Source organism: Lathamus discolor, chromosome 7 (genome assembly GCF_037157495.1).
Source record: "Lathamus discolor isolate bLatDis1 chromosome 7, bLatDis1.hap1, whole genome shotgun sequence".
Classification (NCBI taxonomy): Eukaryota; Metazoa; Chordata; class Aves; order Psittaciformes; family Psittacidae; genus Lathamus; species Lathamus discolor.
This window is the reverse complement of record NC_088890.1, coordinates 10,303,015-10,317,422: the sequence shown is the minus strand read 5'-3', so window position 1 is coordinate 10,317,422 and position 14,408 is coordinate 10,303,015. Positions and strand designations below refer to the sequence as shown.

Below are 14,408 nucleotides of genomic sequence, written 5' to 3'. Positions count from 1 at the left end.
TTCTATCTTTTGCCTACTTACTCTGTCTCAAATCAGCCTCATTAAATATATATTATTCTTCAAAAGGCTAATTATTATCTCTGTTCATAGTGGGCAGCCACCGACAAGTGGTGGGGTCTTTACCAGCTGGTTTCAGATCCTGGGAACATTTTTACCATATGGAGCACTTCCAGAATCATCTTTCGGCTGTAACACCCTCAGGTAATCTTTATGAGGAGGATTTTAGTGAAGCAATTTTAATTTTAGTCAGGAACTTTATAATTATTTCCATAGCATGCTGGGTTTACATCTGAGAGTCATGGTAGTAAACACATGAAATACTTCTATATAGCATCCACAGGATTTCACATTACATGTAACTTAGACCATCCTCTTTTGAAAGAGAATTTTTGAGAGGATCTTTATTGATTTAGAGTAATGTTACAAAAAAGTGACCTCTCTCTTTCCAGAATGACTTATTTACACTGTACTGTAATTGACTGCAAGATTGTATACTCTGGAATATCTTATTTCTACATGAAATCAAGGACTAGAAGATAAACAGCAATAGAGAGTGTTGGCTGGCTGGCTTTTTCCCCCAGAAGTTAGCTAGAAGCTATTACAATATTAGGGCACATTACTAATTTAGTTACTGTCAATTAGAAAATATAGGAGGGCTGGCTGATTTCCTAAGTAACAGAAAGGCCTAATGGTTGGGTTGATTCTTCCCCTTACAGTCAGGCACTTATGTGTTTGCCGCAGCCAGAGATGGTGTGGGAGAATGAAGATTACAAGACACAAGCATTGATTCTCCAGGAAAGTGGACAGTAACTGTTGTGTAATATGTCCACAAGTCCATGTGTCACTTCCATTTATTTTCAGTGCTTGTTGTTTCAACAAATAATTAATATGCAGAGTTCTTTAGGTTTCATGAAATATTTCTCCCCACTCCTTTGAACTCTTTAATGAATGCATTTGCTAAGTCAGCTATACGTTGTACTTGGGGTTTGAGATCTCTCCTGTTTGTTGCTTTCAGAATGTCAACGTATGCCTTGCAATACGTGCAGGCTTGAGGGTGAGGCATTTGGGGAAGAAAGATCATCTGGATCAGTGGCTGTGTGTTGTACAGGATTACTGACAAATGGACATGTTCTCTGCAGCTTTTAGCTGTGTCAAGGCATTGAAGGGCTGCAAAGCTGCTCTGGGTGCTCTATCAGTCTCTCCGCCCAGGGTATGCTCTGCTGGAAATCTCTGCTGCTATCTCATTGATGTGCAGCTAGCGTTTCTTCCTCAGATAGCTTCCTAGGGTCTTTTACCAAATAGCTTTAACTGAACATGTGGTGAGGTTGCTGCAGGTTGTTTCAGCTGCGCACCTTGTTCCTACTGCCCCTGGACTGGTGTGGAAAGGTGACAAGGCCAGCCTGGTGCCCTGGTGAGATGACCACACACTCTCATGAGTAGCAGAGGGGCAGGTCTGCTGGGACCCCGACTGTATTAGAAATCCTAGTGTGAAACTGGAAGAACTGCTTTCCAAACCACATTAAGGGGAGAAGGAGGAGGGAAGAATATGTTCTGGGATATGCATTAAAACCTACTTCTGCTAAAGCTGTCAGGGGCTTTCATGTCAGGTACTCCTAATGTTCCAGCTGGGTTGGTGTCCTATATATTTTATATATGTGCTTTGTCTCGCAATAATTTCATTATCACCATGAACTATGTATTTCTCCAGACTATAATAAGCTCGAGGTATCTGAGCAGATGAGCAGGGACCTCTGCTGTGTTCATGGGGTGTCAGGCTGTGAAAAGATATGAATGACCAGAACAATAGTGTTCCATGTTTGTTCAGGTGCAAACTTGGTTTTCTAAGCTATTCATGCACTTCTTAATTTCTTTTTTTCCTCGTCATTCCTCCATTCCCTGTCTTTGCACTCAGCCTTGGGTTAAGACGCTCACAAGCAGAAGCAGGTCTAGGCAAGAAAGGGTGTCTAACTGTATGTCAGAAGATGTGTCTTAAGTGTGCCTTGTTAAGCAAGTTCATCCTTCGGTGTGTCTGAGGCTGTGATGTAAAAAGCCTTACTGTAGGGCTTGCTGTGTGAGCAGAGAAACAGGAACAGACAGGAAAGGAGGAGGACTTGCCTAGTTAGTTCTCAGCTTCAGGACTTAAATGTGCAGTGTTGAAGACTGTGATTTTTACTTGTTTGTTGACTTCAGTGAGAATGGTCCAGGCTTTCACATATGTTTGATTTAGTAATGTCATTTTCTAAGATTAGTAGAGACCTTCCACTTTGAAACAGAGCTTGCTCTGGCTGTCAAGACTTGTGTCATCTCTCTTTACTAAAACTACACTGAAATAATAAAATGAAATGTATTGGATATTTAATTGGAATTTCACTGCTTTTGTCAATCTGATAATGAGTTGGTCTTCAGACAAGAAAATAAAAATAGGAAAGATTCTCTTGCAGAACCCACTTACTGTTGATGATAATTTTAGACTGTATATTCAGCTAGTATGAGTTTGAACTGTATTTCCAAGTGCATAGCTTGCTAGAGGTGTTTGTACACCCAGGGAAGAGCCCCAAGTTAATTTCTGGACCTCGAAGACTCCCAGGGTTTTGCAGGGGTTTGACTAGAAAGTCACTGTGGTCAGTGCTGGAGGTGGTGGGAGAGCATCTCACTGTCTCCCAGCAGAAAATTGCAGAGGATGGGGGGGATATTCTGGGGTTTGGAAGGAGCAGCTGCCCCATCACAGCTGGGTTGGTGGGGGAGGTCTTTGCTTGGGTCTTGGTCCTGCAGGTTTTGTAGCAGCTGCAGCCACACTAATCTGTGCTGAAGACAACTGACATAATATGAACCTTAAGCACAGTCAGCTGTTGTTTACAAAGAGCTTAATGCCAGTGTTTTGAATATTCAAGCAACATCTGGAATAAGAATTTTGGTAATATTAATGTGAATTATAAATCTCCTTGTATGCCAGTTTCAGCTTGTTGGCTTTTTTTGTTTGAAATGACCTGATGTTTCCAGAAAGCCTCGTACTTGCTTTCCATACAACTCTCATACAAAATGTATTAACTATACATTCTGGTCTGTTTGGAGAGACCAGATTTTCCTGGCAGTGTATGATGCCCTACTTGTTTACCAAATCAGCAGTGGACATATTGTTGACAGAAAGGATACAGAGCACTAAAGCTATAGGGACTGCCTGGGATCTAATAAATCATGTAATTCATCTGTCTTTGGGAAGATGAGTGTGCAGCTTGTTCTTGCTGTCCTATGCACAAGTGGAGACGGAAAAAGCAGAGAGCCTGCGGAAAGCAGTTGGCTTTTGGTGCTGCTTCTCTCTGCTCTGTTCAAATCTGTCTTCTCTTCTCCCTCAGGAATGATCATCTCTCACTTGACTCTGGTGGTGTTCCAGATTCGGTCTCCCTGCATCTGTTCGTTAAAATCTCATTGTTGAATGAGCCCTTGATGTCGTGTTGTCCTTCTCAGATGGATGAGAAGCTTTTCTGTTACAAATACTCCAACTCAATAGCCTGCACTCTGCAGGGAGAAGAAAAAAATAGTCCCCTAGGAACTTTTTACTTATTAAAAAAACAATTGCAGGGAAAGAGAACTGTTGAAAACAGTAATCATTCATTGCTTTGACAGAGCTCCCCTTGTTTGGGAGCTGTGGTACATTCTTACACTAAAGGCATTGTCATCTGCAAGAATAATGTCGTTTTTCTAACCCCAGAAAAGAAACAATTACTGCAGAATAGATATTATACACACATTTAAGCAGCCCCAAAAGCCTTCCTTAGCAAAATAAGCAGAGCTAAAATTCAGCAGTAATTTTTCTATAGAAGCAGAAAGTCAGATGTCTTCCCCTTGTGGCAGCCCCTGGGATAGGAATGAACCAGGCTGGACCTGCCCTCTCAGGGGCTGTGAGGACACAGTGGGATGTATGTACACGCGTGTCTGTACGCAGGGGTGAAGGGGGGTCTGTGGCGACGGGGTAGATGAGGCCACCCAAAAACTGATGCCACCTGTTTCTGAAGAGCCACTCTGGCTTTCTCTCTGGTCTTAGACTCTTTTCCAACCTCTTTGTTTCTCTTCAATTTCAAGGAGCGTGCTTGCCAGGCTAGGTCAGTGTGGTTTTGAGGGTCATAGATTATTCCTTAAAACATTCATGTTAAACAAATTGCAAGGGCTGTGCAGGGCAGATAGTAGCTAAATGTGCATTACTGCTAAAGACCTGCAGCTGCTGCAGTGGCAGCTTAAACTTCTCTTTCAGGAAACCAATGCTCTGTTGTTGGCCTTAGTCCATGGCCAAAAGAAACTGCTCGTACCGTGCAGGCAGTTGACCGTTCTGCTCTCCCACCATGAAAGTCAAAACACTTGGACATCCTACCCTCCCCCCCCACCCCAACCTGTTGCCTTGGGTTTTAGCACTTGTGTTCAGCCACAGAGATCACTTAAATATATAAACACAAAGTTGGGGATTTTTTCCTCTCATATTGGAAGTTGGCTTTTCCAAGATTGTTTGATCAAGGTCTTGGGACCTGAAAAAGACTAAAGGTGGAGGTGGCAACACATGCGCTTTTCCTCTGCAATTAATTCAAACTCCTGCCTGTGTGTCGTCGTCCCCCCCCCGCCTCAAAATTTATTTTCTGTATATTATTAATGAATACAAAATGAATAGAAGTTGAACATAATTCATACTCATATATTCAATATTTTATATTAATTAATATAATAAATATTAAAACATAACATTTCAAACAATAACAGGAATTATTGCCAGCCCTAGGTTAAATTAAATTAAATGTATGAAAGCTGCCTTATTTGGTAATATAATTCAGTGGTAATTATATCATACAGGCAAAGCACCAATCCCTTCCTCCTGATCTGCTCTCTCAGCCGTAGCACTCCAGTGGAAAGCTAATGCACTTAAAGGATTATGCAGGAAAAGTTTTCTGAATGTGACCACACTACTTCCAGCAGAGCGACAGAATCTCTTCCACACTGCTCTGACCAATTTAAGTTGTTACCCTGAAAGGATCCTCAAATTCCATTTCTGAATAATTGTTTACAACCAGCGGCTGCTGTTTACCCCAATACAAGCTCTTATTTTCTCTGCTCAAATTGCATTGCAAAATAATTACTTGGTAACATGCTGTTGCCAGTAATAGAAGGAACAGTCTCCATTGCAGGTGCCACACAACCTGCAAGAGCAATGACATCCTCTGACCAGCTCAGAAAAGGGGAGAGTTGCTGCGGGGTTTATTTAATTACCTTGATTGTGGGTCCAGGACTGGAATGAACATTCAACCCCAAGGCAGGCAGGGGCACTTGCACAGTGCAGGGTTGCAATGTTAGGCTTCCTTGAAGGTGTGAGTTTAACGCTGGATCCTTCATGAGCAATGGTCAAAAGTTAACAATGAAACTTGCAGGAGATGAGTGTCCTGCATCAAATAGCGTTGAAACCCACACTTTTTTTGGCTTATATGCCTTTAGGAAGCTATCTTTATCTTCTTTTGCTACCAGGCAGTCTCTCCTCAGGGATGCAAAGGGCATCCTTGCCACTACATGGAAATTGTATGCTCTCATCATGCTGCATCTATGTAACTCAGCTAAATTTTAAAACTTGGCAAAATGAGATTTGAAGCACTTTTAAAACTTTTTATATAGCTAAATGTAAATGTTTTGGGGTTTTTCCTGTTGGCTTTCACTATTGCATGCAGTGTAAGTCCATTGTCATCAGTAGAGGGTAGTAACTTCATGTTGTACTGAGAAAGAAATTATTTTTAATATTCTTCTAGTTCTGTAAAAGGAGGATTTTCTAGGCTTAGTGGGCAGCTTTGCATCATCTTTTCTGAAATGTAGATCCTCTGTAGATACAAAACAAGGAAAAGAGTAGTTATGATCAAGTCAGTGGTTTAGTTTTATTTCTCCTTGTGCAAATTATATCAGGCAAATATCTCCGCAGAAGCAGCTGACAGCAATAACCCAAAGAACTTTAAAGTATCTTGTGATTATCTTTACAGACTAGATTGTGTAAAGAGTTGGAAAGTGCTTTCCTTCTGTGGCTAATGCCAGATCTGAGAAGTAGAAAAAAAAGTATCAGAAAAAGTTGGGCTTTGTCTAATTAAACACCATTTGCTCTTACAGCCTCAGAAGCTGACTCTGGAGCTTTAAGCATGTTGAGCATTCAAAAGTGATAAGTTATGGTAGGTAGAGGGGTGTATTCTCCGATTGCTCTATCAAAAGTGATGCCTTCAGCTTGAAAAATTTACACCAATCTTGCCCTATGATTCATCGATTTAAATCAATTTTCAAAGGAACATCTGCAAGAATTAAAGGATTATAAAAATGAATGAGTAATTTTTCTCAATCCATTGTTGCTATGACTAGAAAAGGGTGGATAATTTACTCCCGACAATCTATAATTCTACTTGTTAATAGGCTGGGTGAAATCCTTCATATTTATGACAAGGGATTACATGACTCTCCAGTGAATTAGCACAAACCCAAAATGAAGCTGCTGCAAGTGGCAGCATAGATGAGAATTTATAAGGATCTGATCGAGGAATTTTCTGGAAAGATTTGCAACAACACACGCTTGTGCATATTTCCCTAAATGTCTGTTTAAAAATGAAGATTATGTAAATTAATTGGCAGTTATTGCATTGCAATTGTGTGAAGGATGCAGTAATACTAATACTATGGAATTCAAACTTAAGAATAGTGCAACACCTTTTAGGAAATTAATAAGGCCGACTGTGTTAATTGAGGCCAACCATAGCTAGCTATTTGTGAGGCAAACTCTAAGGAGGATACAGAAATCTGTCTGATAGGCAGTTGTCACCAGTGAGTTAATTATGCAGAATGGCAAAAGAAGTGCACCTTGCAAGAATGAGGGCTCATCATGGGAGGCTTTGATATATGATTTTAAAAATCATAACAGAGTCTGAGGAAATTAGCACGTGCCTAGGAAGGGTTGTAAACTATGATCAAAAAGTAGAGGCTAGCAAAGCCAGATGGCTTTAGGACAGTGCACAGACTTGGTCCACATAATGGGCAAAACCAACTAAGATGTAGGTGGAAAGATCTTGAGAGAAGGGAATGATGGCTGGATGGAAACAGCCCTGCCAGGGCAAAAAGGAGGAACAGAGTGTACTAAGCATGGGGCACTCATCTAAAAATTAAATATTTTTAGTGAGAGAGAGCAGGGAAAATGGGGAAAAATTATTAGTTTGAAAAAGCAAAAAGCTGGATGAATTTATTTATTTGCAAATGACCTGTATTTGCCTGTGAGGAAATAGATGCTTAATAGTCCCAACAGTTTCCCAGCAGTCTTCTTAATTAGATTTGTCTGGAGCCAGGCAAGAAGTAGATGATTTGAAAACCTTTAAAATTGATGGAAATGGATTCTCTTCTTGAAATGATATGTTGTCAGAATTAGATTGGTGAAAGCATCCACACACACTTGCTACTATCCAGAGATATGCGTGAAGTAGTTTGATGAGTTTCTAATGTAGTTTTCTAGGAGCTTAAACTTCTCTGTCAAACTGTCCTTGTTCCTGCACGTTGGTCCGCGACAAGGTTTCTGCTTATTTCTAATGACGTGAATTTTGAGGTTTGGGATGCCATAAGGACCAAGGAGGAGCCCTAAGGACTGGAAAGCAGCCTTATGCCCACTTCTGACGATGCATTCCTCAACCCTGCCCTGACATTGGCAAAACCCGTTCTGTAAGCTGGGATCAGCAGTGACACAGGTCCCATGTACTAGCTTCACGACAGCCAGAGGGGATCCATGCAAAGGCAGGATCTCTCCATTGGCATGCACTGCCAATCCCCTTATCCCAGTGTGGGGGATCTAGAGGGGATTTGATGTGACTGGAGGTTGATCCTTGTGTCTCCTGTACCTTTAAGATTCTCTTTTCCTCTTTTAGCAGTCATTGCTGGTTGTACTGGAAATGTGGCTGTGATTCCTGTTCACCTCACTTATAAAAACAGTAATCTAATTAGCCAGCTGCAGAACATGTAGGATGGAGCGTCTCTTCATAAAATAACAATGGTGCTGTAAAGCAATTAGAGAATTTGCTGATGTCCTAAGCTGCAGAAGCACAATTTTAGAGTTTTTACGAGTTGTAGAGGAAAAAAATCTCAACAAATTAAATTGTACACCACTAATATTTAATTTGGGACCCTTTATTTTTAGTTACAATACACTCAGTGTTTTGTAGCTTCGTAGCCATCTTTGTCATCAGGGGACAAAGATGAGAATATATGAACCTTTAAACAGAGGGAGGAATACAACAAATTGCATATATTCAAGTCAGTTTTGCTTAGAAACTGTTTCCAATAATTTTCCAGAATTTCGCAATTGTGAGAAGAATTTATTCCAAAGAAATATTACATCTGTCAGTCTCACACGTGCTCACTCTCTCATTCACTGTGTTGGCGAAGATAAGGGAGGTGGTAGTAGCATCTGCTCAGGGCTTTCAAATACAGAGGAAGACATTTGTCTGCTCTGTTTTATTAATGCCCTTTTTGCGTATGTCTGGCTCAATGAGGAGCAATTATTCTGGTTCTGTGCTGGCTGTTCAGAAGTTGAACACTTCCAGGGCATTTTTAAAATCTGCACTGTACCCACCACTGCATGTGAAATGTGTCTTTTCCCTGTGCCCTAAAGAGCATCCTCTTGTGGCAAGGGAAGGGAAAGGTCAGTGTGAGGCAAAGCAGATGTATGTTGTGTTACATTACTTCATTTTACAAGGCAGTGACAAATTGCTGTGCAAGCAGGCTCACTGACACCACACGTGTGTGGTGAAAACCATTAGTGAAAAAGTCTCAGCATCGACATGGGCTATGCCTCTGAAATTACTGGGAATGCTTCGGCTGATTAAAAGGGTGGGCGGCTGAAGCCATGGAGGTACAGCTACTTCTGCAGGGCCCATTGTGACTGCTGGAATTGGGCAGTTGCGTTTGGCTTGCAGTATCACACTGGAAGTGTTTCTTCTTTAAATTCCAGATAACGCTGAAAATAGGACATGTTTCTTAGGTTTCTCTGGTGAATTCAGTGTTTACTGATAACTACTAAGTGTATTCATGTCTAATTGAGGGGAGGGAGAAGGAGAGAAGATACCTCAGTTAAAAAGAAAAGCTTTTGCAAACTACAGCCGAGTTTGACAACACTGGTATCATGATAGCGTTGTACCCACAGAATAAAATGCTTTACAGTTGGGGGGAAGAAATGCATTCAGCTAAAGGAGAGCTGTGGGGCTGACAGGGTATGTGGTGCATCCCTACAATGTTGGCTCCAGAAAGCTACCTGCTGTGGAGTGCGGGCTGTGTTCAGCTACTGTTACATAGTGTCTGGATGGAGGAATTTGATGCCGAATTGATTCCACTTGTACCCAACTAGCTTCCTTAAATCCCAGATATAAAGGTAAATTCCTGGACCTGGACACTATTTGAATTCAGGATGGTCCAGTGTTGCTATCAGATTGGCAATAGAAAGTCGGAGGCAGCATTAACTGTGTGGTACTTGTCATTACTCCATGAATTACAGCTGCACATGGCAAGGCTTCCACTGCAGTAACTGATATTGATGTAAAAGCCTGTTGTATTAGACCAAGTGTGAAAAATCAGCTTTCTGCAGGAAAAAATCATATTCAAGTTTTATGTTATTGCTTTTTATGGAAAAAGAAGTCCATAAACCTAAATGTATTCCTGGAGGAAGCATCTTTAGGCTTCTTTATTTGGTTTGATGCAGACAAAGTGATGCTGTTTGGCAGGAGAAGAGTTGAGCCTTGAGGGAATGAAGTGGCTTTCCCATGGTCACTGGCTGTGGCTCTGCTCCTCTGGGGCTGTGGGCAGTGAAAGTGTTGGCCCAGACCCATGGCCAAGGGGAGCACACTCCTGGGTGGATGCTGTGTTAGGAATAGCCTGTGGAGAACCCTGGGTCTCTTACAGCAGGGAAAGGCTGAGCATGAGACAGGGAGATTTTTTGCATAGGGACATTTTAAAACAGAGCATGCGTGTTGCTGAGGTTCCTTTCCTGGAAAGCGCTGAAGTTTCTGCCTCTGACTCATCCTTTCACAAACCTGCTCTGCCCTTTGTAAAACTGGGAAATGTCTGTTGCTAGAGTAGTGTTATATTCATTTTTTTTTTTTTTTTTTTCCTTTTAGGGATAGTTTGGATTTGTAGGATTTGTGGAGCAAAAGCTAAGCTTGTGTTTTCTGTAAGGAAACTCAGATCTGTACAGCACAAAGCTGCAGGCACAGGGCCTTCAGAGGACACCAGAAACCGTACTCCACCATCAAGAGCCCACCAACAAAATATAGGCACTCATGCCCTTACTGCCAGCGTGTTTCCTTAGCTGTGATCTGATTTGCTTCTCAACATCTGAGGACCAGAACATTACAAGGGTTTTATCTTAACTGAAGTTTGAGAGGTTTCACAACCTTTTTGTATCTCCTAAATTCATAGAGCATCACTTTACATCCTAATGAAGTTCCTTTAGTATTAAGGATGTGATGCAGAATGCATTTAAATGCTTTCACCAGGTTTGGGAGAGATATGGGCTTCTTATGGGGGAGTGGGTGGAAGCCCTGCAACCTAGAGGAATGAAGGTGGCACCATTCTAACAGAATATATAGTTTCTAGAAAAGACAGGAACAAGGTTTTTGCCCATCTATTGTGTGAGCTGCAATCTATTATAAGAACTGAAGGTAATAAAATACCAATGGTAATCACTGTGTAAATTCCCTGCCTTAATTTTGTGCATAATGGGCAATACATGGCAGTACCAATTACCCTGTATTCTCCATTTGCAGAGGTAGCACTAAAGATAATGCCAATGTTCCTCATTGCAAATTCTATTATCTCTAAAAAGAAACAGTTAATTAACCCCATCAAATCATTAGTAGATCATTTTTGGTATTTAAGACACATCTTGTTTCTGGGAGAGATACTTTTGCAGTAGAACCCGGCAGAAATAGCTTCAGGTTGCTCAGAGAAGGTGGCTTCATATGTGCAAATTGTAACTAACATGTTAGCGATCACCATTAGGTAGGAAGCATACTCTTGAAAGGTGTCGTTGTGACCAGAAATCTCAAAAAGTGAAATGCATCATTCTTGAATGATGCTGTGGCATCCATTATGATATTGGTGTAATGTAGTAAATTTTCATGGAAGTTGGTATCCCTTTGGAATCTCATGTTCCTCTGCTGGACAAACATCTTTGAATTAACATAAATGATACAGGCGCTGCATACTTGATTTTTTTTTTTTTTTGACAGTGTTGAGTGTGAAGGCTCTTTATACTTATTCACTCAAAGGAAAAAAGCGTTTTATGTTCAATATTATTTTAATTTTATGTAAATAGATTCATTATCTCAAGGGTTGATTAATATCAAACAACCAAAGAAGACAATTTCATAATTACTTCTTTTGAGCAAAGATTAAAACTGCCTCAAACCCAATGATACCAAAGCAAAGAAAGGCAAACTGTAAAAGGATACTGGGCAATACTGATTTTTGGGGTAAAATGGAGACAGCGGAAACTCTGTATTTCTTCAATTTACAATTTTTCCAAATAGATATTTTAAAAATAACATAGTTGGCTTGGGGTTTGTGTGTGGCAACAATCAGGGTTTCCCAGGAAGGTGCTGCTGTATGCCCCAGGGAGCCCCATTCCCCAGAACAGCCTCTGTGCCACCATCGTGCCCCTCCAGCTTGCCTCCCCTCAGCCTCTTAGCCCTTGTGCTGGCCCTGTTATGGTTTTTTCTGCATAGGAAAACAGGCATTTGAGATGTCAATTCGAACTGATTATTTTCTTCTTTTTTTGTAAAGCTGCCATCAACTACTTATAAATGATTGTATAGGTGCTGGAGGAAATTAATTTGCTAACCAGATAAAGAGAGTAATATGTGGCTCATTGACTCTCCTCTTTTCCTAGCTTTCTCCAAAATCAATTGGACTCTGATGCCTGGCCTGCTGATGCCTGCTTAATTCCCAGATATTTGCGAGGATCAGATATGTCATTCAGAAGTCTTTACAGTCCATCAAAAAGAAAAAAAAAAGATGCAATTTCTCAAGGCTACGCCATCATTAAGGCCTAACTTGACTTAAACTTTTTATATCAGAAAATGGTTTTTTCCTAAGGGATTTTAAAAGTTACCGTATTTAGTGCATTGTAGGGAAATCTAATGAATTTCTGTAAAATCAAGTAGAGATCTTAAATCTGTAAGTGAATCTTCTAACTTGTGCATAGTTCCCACTCTCTCTAAAGAATTCTAAATCTGTAGGCTTTTAGAATAATACATTGAATAATGGTGGGGTTTTCTTATCAACTAAATCCCTATAACCTTTCAGGTTTTGCACTTAATATCAGTGTTCCTCTTGGGGCCAGCTCTCCTGGTGTCTTCGTCTGCATCTGTCACTAAAGCTTTGGTCTTGGGCCACTCCAAGTTTATTACTAGTTGATATCAATGAGCAATTTCATTATGTTTTACTGTTTGTAACTTCTCGTTGGGGAGGGGTCTTGACTCTGTGTTGAGCCTTGATCTCTTGGTGATTATTCAGTCTAACATCTTCATTGGCCTCGCCAGCTTTTGTTGTAAATAATCTGCCAGATTTAACAGAACAAGAACTAAACATCCAAAAACTGTTGCTTCAACAAATCCAATTGCCTGTCCCCTGCTCAAAGCCATTCAACGACCTTTATATATTTCCTATGTTATCTTTACATTGTTTTTTGCCTTCAAGATGCTTCTCAATTTAACTGTGGCCTATTCTTGGCTCCTTTGAGTTTTCTGTTTTCCTCTCTTCCCTCCAATGGCACATTTAAGATTGTCTCTGTTCCCTCCAGTTTTCTCCTCCTCCCACCCCTACTATGATCCTGCCAAGTGATGTCACATCGAAGGATGTACAAGTCAAGTTTTTCGAGTTCAGCAAACCACTATCCAAATGATCACTAATTATCAAAAGTCACAAAAAAGTATATAAACCACAGATTTCAGTGCTTTTACAGAGAACTGCTTTCTCCTGTGATACAACAGGGTGATAAGATGAGAAAAAAGAGGCAACAATGAGAGCATGGGAATAATGTGCAGGTCAGCATAAAGCTTTCCATTTCTTATAATATCTGCCTGTTTTCTACCCATCTGCACAAATACCGTGGAGTGGAGCTTGGAATAGGACACACAGATCCTATCCATCTGCTCCAAGCCATTATAAAACTCTTCCTCCTAAACAGTGAGAGGGAGAAAACAAGATAAAGGACTCAGGAAGGTAAAAAGCCCTGAGGGTGAGGGTTCTGCAGCAGATCAGTGACTGTGGTGCTTGTCTTACCTGCAGACACGGCACCAGGAGCAGAGAAGTTCTCACACTGGTCATATGTTGAGCCTCCATGAGGAAAAGGACAACTCAAGCACTTTGAAAAACAGCAGCGAAATTAGGAAGTAATTCCCCCTTACAGTTTGAGCTGAGGCAAAGCAATGCCTTTGTCACTTCCCTGCAGCAGATAACATAGGGATTTATACGACAACCTGTGGGTGCAATGCTGGTGCCAGGCTCTCGTCGCACCCTGTTATTGCATGGGCCTTTAAGAATCACTGTCAAAGGGAGGCTTAACAACGGCTGTACTGGTACTGCAATCAGTAATTTAATGATGGCCAAAGCCGGCTGCTTGGGAGGCTTTGCGCTTTGCATGCTCCTATTGCAGTCTTCCAAGCACTGTACCTAATGCGGCCTGTAAGCAAATGTCTCTCAGATTTATTTATTTTTCTCTGATGCAAACATAATTAATGTCAGTGATCTTTCTGCCTCATTGGTTTGGGAATGTTTTTAGCTAGTCAATCCCCTGGTGTATGAATTGTGACTTTTATTGATGTTCTCAGAGTATCTAATGTAGTGGGGACTCGCTGAGCTGTAGATACCATCGTATTTTTATCAGCCATAATAATGTTGTTTGCTTATTGAAAAGCTGCCTTCTGTAGCCAAACTGGAGAGTACTTCCACTACATTTTGGGGAGAGGATTTTTAATTTATTTGGGCTTTAATCTATTGATTCTGTCTTTAGAACACCGGCCTATATATTCATTTTATAGTGAACGAGCCCTTTAAAAATTAGAATAACATTTAAAATATAAGTGTCAGAAACAGAAAAAAGAATGACTGTTAACAAGAAAAAAAAATGCCATCTGGATGTTTCTGCTCTACCACCTGTGTATGGTTTATATGGGGTATTCGTTAGAGAAAGACCCTGCTTCTGTCTTTTCCTGCTTCAAGGTAATGGTAAAAAACCTGTTTAAATCCAGTGCTTATTTGACTGCACAAAGTTTAGAAATAAATCACTATTTTAGTGCTTGTGCGTAAAATGCTATGTATCTTATAATCTCAGAGAAAGAAATATCCATGTAGGGGAATGGCTGAGTTGTACT

General features: G+C 40.7%; 1 protein-coding gene across 8 annotated transcripts in view; it reads left to right on the top strand.

The window, feature by feature from the left end:
* Positions 1-14,408, top strand: part of GRM7 (glutamate metabotropic receptor 7) — a 298,668-nt gene that overhangs the window by 39,604 nt on the left and 244,656 nt on the right. For 2 of the 8 annotated variants that reach the window (XM_065687277.1, XM_065687276.1), the window contains exon 2: positions 91-201. The exons of the other annotated variants lie outside the window; for them this stretch is intronic. The gene's annotated coding sequence lies outside the window, so the exon portion shown is untranslated. The remainder of the gene's footprint in view (positions 1-90; positions 202-14,408) is intronic. 8 annotated transcript variants of the gene reach the window in all.